Here is a 13,731-nt window from a genome sequence, read left to right as displayed (position 1 = left end):
ACAGACAAGAGGAATTAATATTTTTTGCCCAGAGTTTGCTTGGTTATTTAAAGCTTTGCACAGCTGTTTGTCATAATTAGAACAGATTTTCTCAAGATGAAGATTTCTCAGCTTTGAGAGACACATCACCTGGGCAGTGTCTGAAAAGTATGAAGTCTGTTCACCATTTTGTAGAAGTGTCTGAATGTTGAGTGTGCATATCTTTCCACTATATAGTGCAATCAAAGTATCCCACAATGCAACACTAAAAGTACTGTACATGGCATGTAGTGTCACCCTTTAAACAATTGAGGGGGAAAAAGAGAATCCAATTGGCCACAGAAGTATCTAGGAGAAAAGACAAGATTTTTGATAGAGTGTGGGAGCAATACTACATAAAAAGTAAAGAAACTACTACAGCAGTACATTAAAGTGCAGGCTGCCAAAAGCCCACGTAGTAGATGACAACAGGTCATTAAGTATGTCATGCAAAATCCTTTAGTGTGCTCGCATAGTTGTTATGCAAATCCAAAATGAATCAGACCAGATGTATACAATTTACCCAAAGTATGAATCGTGGTCCGAACGTTCGGGTGTAAAAATGGCCTCAAACCAATCAGTCTTGGAACTAAGGCTTTCTGCTAAAATAGCAAACGAGGAACACATCAATGGCCTCTTTTTACCACAAAACCAACCTTATTTAAAAGCAGTTACTGAGTTGAACTAAGGAAAACTTGGACTTGAGGTTTGAGTACAATAAGCTAAATCTCAGATGTCCTCTCTATGAACACCCTTAGGGAAAACTTTGTTGTTTGCCCCACTAGTAGTGCTATATGTCATTCAAGTATACAGAACTGCAACGCAAGGACTACAGCATCAGAGGTTAGTTCAACAAAGTTTAGTCTTGTTACATTTGAGTAAAAGGTAGACTGAGATGAAATTTTGTTTTGATGTGCAGATTTTCAGCACAAGGTTAAGCACATTGTTATGTTAGACAAATGTTTGATTAAGTGACCATCTTTAGACAGGAAGACACTTGTTTATTCCAGAGAACATTTTTAAAACTCTGTTTTAAATTGCATCCCCTATGGTGGTGATTGTTTACCCACTGCAGCTTTACCTTGGATGAACTTAGTATTTGGCTGCGGGTAGATGTGGGACAGAGCGAATGAGAGAGAGAGACAGAGAGTGAAAAGAAAGAGAAAAAGACAGCAGTATGAGCAATGTGAGCAGGCTGAGCAGCAAGAGGTTGATTTATAATTAGAGCGAATGTCTTTTAGATACCCCTGCTGTTCTGGTAAAAGCACCATTGCACAAAGAGGTAGCTTTGCTACCATGAACTTAATTTCAATTGTGAAACACCACACATCTTCCAGTATTTATGAATAGCCTTGTTTGTCTGGCATAATGCAAATTTTGACAGAGATTTTCTGTTTATGTTTATTATCAATTTTAACATCTTTGTTGAAATTCAGTTGAATCCTTATCAACTCTAAAAATAACAAGCTGAAAAAGATTTCAGTTAATTGTGACAGATCCAAAGTGTTAGAAGTAAATTTTTGTAATTGCATAGGCATCAGCACTTTGTATGTGTAGTTAATAGAATAATTACCATTACTCAACATGTTCTGAGAAATGTTTAATTACATACAGATCCAACAGAAGGACGGCAGACAGACGAGAGACTCGTAGTCAAAGGAACAATCTGGTGATTCGTTACATGGCTAAAGTGTCAGAGAAGCCCAAAAAGCCCAAAATGCAACATACCTATTCATTTCAAACCCACCAACACACGGAGACAAAGAGTCGTCAAAGAAGAGCATAGTGTATGCAGTCCAGTGCAGTGAAGAGTGCTCAGAGCTTTACATTTGGAGAAACCAAACAGCCTCTACACAAGAAGATGGCACAGGAGAAGCAACACCTCAGGACCAGAATCAGCAGTGTACCTACACCTGAAGGACAAAGGACACTCTTTTGAGAATGACAATGTACACATTTTTGACAGAGATGGTATGAGAGAGGAGTACGTGAAGCCATTCCCAGGAAGATTCAAGACCACTTCACACATCCACCAAGAGGGCCACACCTAACGACCCCCCATCTTAGGGGTTTAGGAAGTTAAGTCATTACATCTTGATGACTCCAACCTGTTCCCACCTCTCACCTTAATGAGCCTTTTTAGGCCAAAGTGGAACAAAGGCCTTACTCTGGAGGATACAACTGGATACCCGAGGCCCTTTATTCAGACTAAAGAAGCTGCTTCGATAAGAAACGAAGAAGTACAGTTGACATGATTCAATCTTTGGATAAGAAAACCTGGACAACATTCACTGACATTCATCACACTTGTTTAGGCTAGTGGCATGTTACAGATATTATTTATTATTTTCCATTATAAAGATGGATCATCTGGGATGAAACCTAATTTTACGTTAAAAGGAAATTTCAACTTTAAAGTGTTTAAAAACAAGAAAAAACTCTGATTCATGAAACATTCTTAAAAAAAAAAAATTCCAAGGTAACACACGATAGGTAATGTGCAACTTCTCATTACCTCATTAGGATAGACTATTTTCTTATTTCCCGTGTTCACATCTGTCAAATTCAGTTTAAAAGCAGCAATTTTGCTCCAGAATTAGCAAATTGCAACACTGCCTACTTCTCTGTGATCTATGGAATAGACCATATACCACACTCACAGTCTGCCAGACACGGACAAAGTTAAGTCATGTACACAATTAGTCTTTAATCAATTGAGTTATTATTTTAATTCTTTTATAATTGTTTTGTAATAATTAATTATGAAGATTTGTTAAATGCTACATATTGGATCTTAAATTACAGCTCATTAAATATATTTAGGTTTGGGTGTGCTGATAAAATAAATCATTAATTTAAAAAAGAGGCGCTTGTGATTTTTTTTTTTTAAACATACCAAACAACTAATCAATTGAGTAAATAATTTTAACCAATAACAATCCTATAATCAACTTCCATGGACATGGTTGTCTGTATAGTTGCGATATTTCAGTTGAACTAAATAACCTACAATTCTATATAACAATGTCTAGGGTAGGTAAAAACATACACGTACCTACACATTTAGTACAAATATCAGTTATATACATATACTACATCAAAACTGAAATTTTGAGAGTATAGTATGGCAGACAGCATATGACAAGACAGTTTGCAACTTTATCCAATATGGACATTTGTGCATAAACTGATCAACCACAACATTAGTTTCACCTGATGATTTTAATGTTGAGGTGGACAGGGGTCAAGATGGAAAAATCCTAATGCTGGCAGGTGTCAAAACACACAGTGCATCACAGCTTGCTGTGTGTGAGGTGGAGCAGTCAGAGTGCTGACCCGTCTCTCAGTGGAAGTTATCACTACCAGATGATGTGTGGACGAACTTAAAGACACTGAGCATACAGGTGTCTGCGCAAAGTATCATACTCAACAGCTCTTCGTGAAAATGCTGAATTTTATTAGGAGTTTACTGCCAGTCATGCTCATTATATGACATGTTATGCAGTAGAGGAAATGCTGTCGTGATTTCTTCCAGTTTCTATACCACCCAAGAGGTTTGTCAGTTACATAAATTATTTTTCTGAACAAGCTCAAAGTATAAACTGCCAGTCATAATTAAGTGGTCATAATAGCTTTCTGTACATTTCTGTTTGAGCCAGGGCAATACTTCAACTTATAAACACTGGAGATATATGTTCTCTGTTATTATGGATAAGGGGGTTTATTGCTAGTCCCAGCAAGAACAGTAAAGCCATCTGAAAAGATTTCTTCAAAGAGGTATATAAACATTTAATAACTATACACACACACACCTAAAAAGACACTTTGTAATGAATAAACTTTCCATCCTTCCCGTCATTAGCTGCATCAAATCTGACTCAAATCTGCAGGACATTTAGCTCTTAAAACAAAATGGTGCCCCTTTGCACCTAATAAAAAAAAGGCACAAATTAACCCACATCCTCATTTCAGGAAGAACTTAAGGTTACAGAAGGGCATTCAAATTGCTGAATGACTCCAGTTTTCAGTTCAACTTTCACACCCAAACTTAAACTGTTAGTATGTCACGCCATGTAGGAGGTGAATGTATATAATTCTACAAACATGGTCATTACTAAGGTGTCAGTATGCACACCTTACCTTCTCATTAACGTTATAATTAAAGCTTAAGCCATTAACCTACCACATTCAAGCAATATTCATAAAGCAGTGTGTATTAAGATTGCATACCTTTAGGTGTTTGTCACATAATCTAGATGCCTTGTAAAGATTGCAGGCTTCCATATGATTACAGATTTAAACATTTTTTAAATCTGTGGCCTTCAGTAACTTTAAAATATGATCTCCTTTGACATTCTGTTTCATCTCAGATTAGAAAGTGATGAAGAGGATGTGTGAGATATGCGAGGGGCCGATTACAGAACATGTGCAGTACCTCAAACATATGAACCATATGGAGAGATCAGCAGGAGACATGAAAGCAATAAAAGAAGAAATGTCAGAAAAAACAGCTTGCACGTGGGAGTGCATGCCAGATAATCATTAGTCAGTATGTCAGACATTTTCTCCAAGATGACTGAGTTAAACAGTAGAAAATGTTAATAGGTTAATAGTTTTGAGGCTACTTGATAAAAAAGAAACTACATTGAGTTTCTGTCATTCAATTAATTTAATTCATGTAATATACACTTACTGCCCACTTCATTAGGTACACCTCAATATACTAATGCAATTCAATACAGCAGCTCTGACATGAATTCTACTTTTACAAGGCTGCAATTTCTCAGCGTTTATGTTAAAAGTTATAATACTACTGCATGTTTATAATAAAACACTGAAATCTAAGCTGTCCGTGGTGTGACAACACAGTTGAATCAACATCTCAGCTCAACTGAACTAAATTGAAAAGTGATATAACTTACTCCATCTTATCTAAGCCTTGAGAAAGTCTGAAAGGTTCCATTTTTGAGCCATGTTCTTTATCTGCTAAACTGAAGATGCACAGTACATTTGTACATGGTCTCTATGCAATTGTTGCAAAACAAGCAGTTGATTTGTTGTCTTACTCTTTCTCGGCTGCTGTGTTTTATGAAAAAATCGAGAAGCGTAAAAATTGCATAATGCTCAATTTCCATAAAAAGGTGTTGGTACACTAATGTAAAACGTTACAGCCCGTGTTTTTGATTGACTGAAAACACCTGACTCAACTATTAAGCAAAGGATAGTGTAGGGTTAGTTGGAAAACGAGTAGAGCAGAGCAGGTTCTTGAGGACCGGAATTGAGAACCATTGCCTTAAGCAATGAAAGCAGCAAACAGGAAACTCTTATCCAGGCTGCGGCACCGAAATATGTCCAGGACCAATTCAGGCTACAACAGTGTTCAGATGTTACATCAACAGCAGTGTGTGCCAAACAAACGGCAGACAAGAAATTAGCACGTATAAATTAGCAATTAACCCCAAAGTAAACAATTGACTCACCACATGCTCTTTCCCTGGACATGTTAGCATTGGCAGCTAATTCATTGCTGTAGAAAAGCTGTAGAATCTCCGTTCTGTGGTTTCAAGTTGTCCATGGCGGCAGCGAAGCTCGACGTCCACATGGAAATCGCGTTTGAGGCTGGAACGTTACGAGGCTCCACCGACTTAAGGAGTTACAAAATATGGACAGCAAGAAAATATGTAGACCAGAAAACCACCGCTCTATCAGGCAGGGACAGTAACTTAGCAACGCTACGGGGTGTTTAAATATCCCGCCATATTGAAAAATGCGCCTAGTAGACAGTTTTGAAGTATATAGGTTAACGGTGTTTCTGGCCAAGATTTACAACAGTATCTGGAAATTATGTGCATGTATCCAAGTTTACTCTATCTACTATCAGACTAATAATACAAAATATAGCCAACAAATAATATGATGTATAATTAGGCCTTAGGGTTAACACTGTATAGGCGCAATGCAAGCTCTGGTTCATAGTGTAATTTAGGTAACGATTCAGTTAACGATGAAATACTTTAAAACTGAAGTCTAGCGTTAAAAACATTTTCTTACTGTGTGATTAAAAATTAAGGTATCTGATTCATACAATACAATTGCACTGTAAATTGCTGACAATATTATAAAAGGGATCCTGGCATTTTTGATTCCTGGGGAGACATTTGCGAGCTACACAGAGGTATAGCTATAAAGGAAATACAATCATTACCAGCTAAAACGATAAAGTGATGCACACATGTGTATAAAACACATTCTTCTGTACATTTACTTTCAGCACTTTGGGTATACATTTTTACTTAAGTAAAATGTGAAATCTTTGTTTTTTTACTGGTAAAAGTATTTAACCATATCAAGGTACGGACCACAGGGTCAGTGGTTCGATCCCCATCCCAGCTATATGTTGAAGTGGCTCTGGGCAAAACATTGAACCCCCAACAGCCCATTCTTATCCCCAGCTGTGCAGTGCTGGTCCAAGCCTGGTAGAAATTGGGGAAATTGGGGAGGGTTGTGTCAGGAAAGGCATCCGGCGTCAAAACTGTGCCAAATCAACATCCGGACAATGTTCTGCCGTGGCGACCCTGAACTCACGGGATAAGCCGAAAGGACAAAAAAAAAAAAAAAAAAGGTGTATCATAGTATATTAAAGTAAAGATCTGTATCAACATTAACTATAGAAAATTACCTCATACTCTAGATGTATCAGATACACACTAATGTCTTTTTCACAGAAGGCAGTTGACATGAGAAAGTAAGTGTCTGGTTTGGGGTGGTTGGGTGAAAAGCTTGTAACTGTTCAGAAATGGTCTGTGGTGTTCCTGATTGCATCAGTTATTCCATCTATCTCGGCTACAAACAACATATACTAAATCATGTCATTTTGCAGAAAAAAAGCCCATGTTTATCAGTTGTTTTTCAAACGAACATACCTGATTGAAGATAATGAAATGAGGCACAACACTTAAAGCGATAATTGACCTGTTTTCTATTTCCAAAAAGTGTGAGAGAGATGCAAAGCCAAGAAAGTTTCTGAAACAGCTGATTCCATTACCCTGCTAGTTCTGTAGTAAAGCTTCAGGCTGCGGCCGCCACCACCCCACCGCTCACCTCAGCTGCCCTCTTTCTCTGTGTCCTGTCTTTCCTTTGTCACAGGCTTATGCTCTAATGCCTGCAGGGTAACATCTCCCCCTGTAGGTTCATGGCAGGATTTCAATGTGGAAGCCTCACACGTCTGGTCACATCTCATCTGAGGTGAGTTAGGCAGCACAGCACATGTTTTGAGTGGATTATTATTACTTTTTATTCAATTTATTTTGTGGGGGGAGACTAATGATGAAATAGATGTTGCCCTCATTAAAGGTTTTGTTGGTGAAAGTTTATTTGTAACATTTAAATTCAACTAGAACACTAATGGCTTAAAACTACAGAATGTCAAGCTAGTGATATTACATTTTGATTTCTGAGCCATAAGGACAGGTGATCTTTTTCCAGTTTTAGACTTAAGCAATGCAAATGTGTAACTAATTTTGTGTGGCCTTAAATCAAGTACAAACACTAAATATTTTTTACTTTTCACAACAAGTCAAACATTTAAATGTCCATCACCACTCTGTTTAGTGATCATAAAGAGTTGTGTGAGTGTGTGTGTGCATGTGCTGGCTGCCTGACACCAGAGGGTACACGAAAGTCATGTGCACAGAACCTTGTCAGGTTTTATTAGAGTCACTGCCAATCAGTGTCAAGATCTCACAAAGTCTTCAAGACAGACTCATGTCCTCCTTCATTAAACTTTAAAAAACAGGCAGAGGAGCAGAGTTCAAAGATGAATGGGATAATAGCTTATTCATTGCTCAACAATAAAGTCATATGGAGCTGACTTATATCATGTGCTTTTCAGTCCAGTGACTAAAAGAATATGAAGTAAGAAAATGGGTTGGGCAGAACAGTGGTGGAGTGGTTAGCACTGCCACCTCACAGCTAGAAGGTCCCGCGGCCTTTTATGTAGAGTTTGTATGGTGTGCGGGTTTTTTCTGGGTAATCTGGTTTGCACAGTCCAAAGACATGCATGTTAGGTTTATTGGTGACTCTAAGTTGCCTTTAAATGTGAATGTAAGAATGAATGGATGTATGGTCTTCACTTATATAGCACTTTTCTACCTATTGATACTCAAAGTGCTTTACACACATTCACACAGTGCTTCTATGTAGCTGGCCTACCTGACAGCAGCTGAGTTGGGGTTTGGTGTCTTGCTCAAGAACACTTCGACTTGTGACCGGAGGAGTGGGGGATCAAACCAACAACTGTAGGATTGGTGAACAACTGCTCTACCTCCTTTGCCACAGTCGCCACTGTATGTGTGTTTATGTCTCTCTCTGTTGCACGGCCCAAAATTAATGCCGTCCAATTGTTCCAGGAACAGTAAAAATTGGTCCTGGAACACAAACTTTTGGGGTCTGGGGCAAATTTGGACAATAAAGAATATTATCTTACATTGCAATCATTTTGCAGTAAAACATTAATTAGAGCATACAAAGATAAATAAATATTTGTGTTCTGAGTTCCTATGACATTGATACTTCAGCCCAGTGGGTCTGAAAATATAGTCTGTGGAAAAGTCTCTTGTCTCTCTATGAGCGAGGGAGGAGCTCAGCTAAGTGTCCCCGGTTGCAGGCAGAGGGGAGCAGACATCTTAGGTGAAGTCATACATAATCCTTAACTCCAGTGGACAACATCAGTGCTCATTCAGGTACTGTAAGGATTAGAAAAACACTATGTGGGCCAATAGCCAATAAACACTAGTTAATGATCATAAATTTACAGAAAAACGATAATTCCTGCTCTGTCTGCAGTCTCCCATCCACCGTCAACAATCTTGTTGGCCAAACACTAACTGCTACAAACACATTAGCGTACATAGAGTAAAAGCTGTATGTGCTTAATGCACTAAACATTCAGACTAATGTGCCACAAGTTATAGTGGACACTGAGACAGCAGCCCCACACTCCCAAACTAGCGAGGACCCTGTAGCAGCTGTAGCTGTCAGCATAGTCCCCATCAGCAGCAGACAAAGGAAGACAGGGATCTGTGATAGTGTCTGATTTCATGTTCATTCTTCTTCACCCAGTTTCCATTTAATTAAGGCAGATATTATTGAGTCTATGTGCTGACTTTGCTGTTGTAGATATGGATGAATGGATTTCCATTCCGTTCTTAGTTGATTAGGCTCAGACTAAGTCAGTCTAATCCGACAGTCCTGCAGTAAATCTTCCTTTTTGCACAAAGGAGATTTTGTTGTTTAGCCAGTCGTCACTGATGCCCTAAATGGTGTGGACAAAACAATAGAAAAAAAGGGTTTCATGACATCCAGTTGCTGACTAATCAGTCATTCCTATTATCAGGTTCTACTGTAGCCATTATAACCATTTGTTATGCGCTTGCTTTTACAGGTTGCAGATGGAAGTGGGTTGCTTCTCTCAAGGCAGACAACGGAGTCAACAGAGCCAAATAACCAAGAGATTAACATATGATTGTGAGTACAAATTGATTAAGAATCCGCTGAATACCATTTGCAAAAATTATAAACTGATATCTTAGCAGTTATAGCGTGTAAAATAAAGTAAACCAAACAGTTAGTATTTCAAGTGTGTTAATATATATTCCACCACAGTATGTCAATCAGAAGGTAGTTTTATAGTGATGCATTTTTTTTAACCAAACAGTGATGATTAAAGTAAGCCAGCTATAGTGAAGAAAACTGATTTTATAGTTTTAAGGTTTTTGTTCAGGCAAGCACTGGGAATAACTAGCAGGACTTTAATGGTGAGTCACCGATTATGCAAGCTAGTGAAACAAAAAAAGAACGAAAGGTACTTACAGTAATATGAGACCATGGTTGAGACAGGTAAAAGTAGGATTTTGGACAATTGCAGTACATTGACAAAACAGGTAATTTCGAACCCTGCTGCGTTTGCCCTAAGATACAGTGGCACCTGCCCATGGTTTGCCCCACCTCTGCCCCAGTGAAAGGTTACAAATAGTGGATAGATTATGTGTGTTCCCCATTTTGTCAGATTTCTATGGATTAATGTTGATTCATGTGGACACACTTTTCTGCAAAGTTACAAATTCAAATAGACATTAAACCGACCATGCAAATTAAAGGTTTTTGATCCTTATTTTAAATTTTTAATGCAACAGGTAAAGACAATATTTAAAGTGTTCCATACTTGATAATTTTTTATTGTTTTATTTTTTTATCTTTACATTAATTTAAATTCAACATCTTTTGATTTGGAAGGTTATGACTGTAATTGTCAAAGTAAAAGCAGCCGATTTGACCTTATATAGCTTCTTTTGTTTTTTGCACAACCATTTCTATCAGTAACTTTAGATAGGCAAACTGTGCCTCCAGGCTGCGGCACCAGTTTGTTTCATATGCAGGCGCAGAATGGGTAAGAAATGAGAAAAATGACATTCAAAGCAAAATTAAAATGGACCCACACATCAATAGAAAAAAAAAAATTACTGCAAATATACGGTTGTTTGAATGAATAACACGTCTTACCAAAAAGACACAGAATACTGGTCCACGCATTTTGTCTATGAACCATGGCTGTTACTGGCAGCCAGTGATGTTCCAGATGGTGGCAGGTTTCCTTTCCAGCAATCTTTCAGTCTTGGCTCTGAGCCACTTGTGAGTCAGGTAAGGGAGGTAAGGACAGCTTGGCAACAACACACTGCAATACACAAGCCGAGGAGATGCTGTGGGATTTGAGCGAGCAGGCTGGTCTCTGACCTGGATCAGTAAGAATTAATTTCAGATTTACCTTTATTTCCCTAGCACGTTACATGTACAACAACAGGAGCCAGCGTAATGTTGCAGTATATTATTTGAAGATGTAAAGTAGTCCTTCAACATTTTCAGGGACTTTTTTTGTGTGTATGTGTGTGTCTTTTCATCATAAATCATTGTTTCTTTTTTGGCTGCTGTATGTTTCCAGCCCATAAATATGTACAAAATAGCAATACATTTGTCAGTATTCATACTCCATCATTGCAAACTTTATCCACTGGAAAATTGAGTATCGACAGTCACGGTGGAAGATGTCCAAGTACAGCACATCTGATAATAAGTCATGGTTAGTCTATGTTAGCAATACTGTCAAAAGGAACAGACGTCAGTGAATGTACAATTTATAGAGGCATACAGAAGCCAAGCACACACTTTCAACAGTCGTGTTGTGTTGAAAACCTGGAGTTGTACATAACATTTCTTTAAGCAACCTATTGGTGATCCTGCATCAAATATCCCAAGCAATCATTTGACAAGTAGGCAGACAGACACCGTGGCTGTGCAGTTTATTTCAGGTCATTGGTAATATCGTAAAGCCGGAGAAGGAGAAATAGCAGTTATTCCTAAGGTCACAGCAAATTAAAGAGAGCTACATTAGAAGCTGCATCCCACTAATGTGTATGTCAAGGGAAAATTATAATTATTTAAATGTATTTATTTTGCACAGAATCACTGCTGTCGATTTGTTAGCTGCCTTCCAAACAAATACAGAAAGTCTGCTCTCTTCCTCACTTACATTCTTTTAGTGGAACAAAAAGACATGAGTTGAACCCTGGCCAACTGTGTTCCAGGGTTATTTCCATCAGCAGTGTCAGCTCAGGACAAAGCAGCCGGTTTTGTGGAAATGTGTCAGAGAAAACAACAATTTTCTGTTTTCATTGAAATCATCTAATCATCCTCTTCTGAAAACAGACACACTTGTTTACAATTGGCCTTACACTCACCAATCCTTTGTGATCTTCAGTGTCACCTTCACCTTGTGCAACATCAAGATTTAATACTCTCTAGGAGATAAGCTACTACAGCCAACTGTTACAGGAACACAAGGCCAACAACATCAAAACAACACTAATTACTGATACAGGAAGTAATTTATAAAGCATGTGCGGAAACAAAAAAAGGATTGACCTGTTTTTGCTCCATGCCTTCTTATACAGGTGCTTTGCACACACATCACTTTCTCAAATGTAATCGAAATGAAGTTCTCTAAATAAAACAAGCAGCTCTCAGTATGCCGTCAAATAAGTGGTAAACTAGTTAGTGCGGTATCCAAAGTGTTAACCTGAATGTGAAATATACTGGGAAAGAAGTGTTTACTATAATTGTCACAATCGAACCACAGATCACAGAAAAACCATAGTATATTGCCAAGAAGCAAGTGCTGTCCCAGAGAAATACTCCATGTCAGGTTGCTGCTGGAAAGCCAGACAGACATGTGGGTGTGATTCAATAATCAGTGTGGGACTTATTACTGAAAACATTTTAGCTTTGGTTGAGAATTGGAAGACAGTCGTGTTTCTGATTATTGGATTCCAGATCAAGTTTGGATGCAATCATGCATGAAATGATTGAGATGCCCTGTGGGAATAATGCTGCATCCAGATCCGCTGCAGATGTTACTGTCCACATCATAACAGATTAGTAAATGTTCATTTTCAGCTCTCTGCCTCCCCCTTGTGTTCTAAACAGTTCATTGCCTACATTATATAAACCAAATTAAAAAGAAAGATTTAATCAAAATGTCACATGTAATTGTGCCTCTTTTCTGCTTGTGGTAAAATACCATCATTAACCTTTGGGTTTGATTTAAATGTTACTTTTGAGAAAATTTGTTATAACAGCATTTTGTGCTCTTATAAACCCTATGGCTCTAAAAGAAATACTTGTTAAATTGACGATATATTTCATTACAGTACCATCTTACTTATTCTTAATGAAATTAAGTCAAAAAATTATTTTTCTAGTATGTATGTTACAATGCCAAAATGTTTTTTTATGGCTATAATCCTGCATAGTGATTTTGTCTGATCACATACTGATCTGTAACAAGAACTGTCAACAGCTATCACTGATACATGTTCTATGAAAATCTGATGCATTTAACCACTGAAATGACATTTTAATTATGAACAGTCATTATCAAGACATTTTATTAGTTTTAACGTCTGCTTGCTTATCCTAGCTTATACATGATCATATTTCATTTAAGAGGTGTGCTCTTTTGGAAATGTAAAGCCGAAATGGATGCATATTTGAAAATATATAGTCAAATAATCTCTTTATTTATTTTATATAGTTGTACACCAATAAAGACAGTGATAGGAGCACACAACGGGCATGAACATTTTACAGGTATTTAAAAGGAGGGAGGGAACTTTGCAGATTTAATAAAAATAAAGAGCTTTCTTCTAGAGAAATAAGACGGTATGTGCCAGATTGACTTCTTTCACTTGCTAATGATGTTTTATTCTGTACAGAGGGACAATTTGTACAAAATTAATCTAGATATATAACACTACATGAAACAAGGTAAATCATATATACAATATTAAATGAATCATATAGTACAGGTCACATACAAAAGGACACTTTAAGTTATCGTGTTTTGGAAACAATGTTAAAGTAAAAGATCCGCAAAGATCTTGCAAAAGAGAACAAACCACCAAATCATCTTTAAATCATATTTTGTTATCATGGATGACTTGTTTTTCAGCACTAAAATAAATCTCAAACATCTGACTAAACCTCATAAAATCTATGAAACATCTCTCCCAGCAAGCAGGACTGTTTTATAATTGCAATGACCTCGACAACAGAAATCAGTTTGGTGAATGGCATTCCTCCAAGGTAAAAGGTACATGTTTA

This window comes from Channa argus, chromosome 16 (assembly GCF_033026475.1).
Source record: "Channa argus isolate prfri chromosome 16, Channa argus male v1.0, whole genome shotgun sequence".
Classification (NCBI taxonomy): domain Eukaryota; kingdom Metazoa; phylum Chordata; class Actinopteri; order Anabantiformes; family Channidae; genus Channa; species Channa argus.
This window is presented reverse-complemented; position numbering follows the sequence as displayed.